Source organism: Pteropus vampyrus, unplaced genomic scaffold (genome assembly GCF_000151845.1).
Source record: "Pteropus vampyrus isolate Shadow unplaced genomic scaffold, Pvam_2.0 Scaffold13, whole genome shotgun sequence".
In the NCBI taxonomy this organism is placed as follows: domain Eukaryota; kingdom Metazoa; phylum Chordata; class Mammalia; order Chiroptera; family Pteropodidae; genus Pteropus; species Pteropus vampyrus.
This window is the reverse complement of record NW_011888794.1, coordinates 6,167,975-6,168,747: the sequence shown is the minus strand read 5'-3', so window position 1 is coordinate 6,168,747 and position 773 is coordinate 6,167,975.

Here is a 773-nt window from a genome sequence, read left to right as displayed (position 1 = left end):
TTTTTGGTGAGTAGGTGATTGCTGATTTCAGGATGCCAATTAAAAAATAAATTCATTTTTAAATAGCATACTGAATAATATAATTTACTTGAGATATTTAACACTCTTTGAAAAAAATTCTACAATATAAAGTTACATTTTGAATTTATTTCCAAGTAAATTGGCATTATTGAACCAATTACACAAGTTCTCATGAAGTCGAAGTGCACAGTCAATGACAGATTGTCAACTCGAGCTGCCACAACAAAATATCATAGACTTAAACAACAGAAATTTATTTCTTCACAGTTGTAGAGGCCGGAAGTCTAAGATTAAGGTTCTAGTTAATTCACATCTGGATGAGGGCTCTCCTCTTGGCTTGCACATGGCCCTCTTCTTCTTATGTGAACAGATTTTTTTTTGGATTGCCTAAAATGCCAGAGCAATTATGTTCTTGATGTAGAGGATTTTCTAATGTACCCAGTGTTTCAGTCTCTTTTGTGTGTAGTCTCCATAAAAGTACTTATAGTCTTCCCTCTTATTTGGAATTCCATGTTTATTACTTACTGAATAGACTTATATATCATGCCAGATTTCAGAGGTGATAGTCTAGTGATTAAAAAAAAAGTTTCTGAACTCAATAGGAAATAGCTCTTTCCAATAATTACAACTCTAACCATTTGTGTTTTAATATCTATCTGATATCACATGGACTAATTCAGAGAACTGAATGTTACAATTATTTGAATGTAAGTCTTGGCATGCAAGTTTGTATTAATAGGCATTTTTCTTTT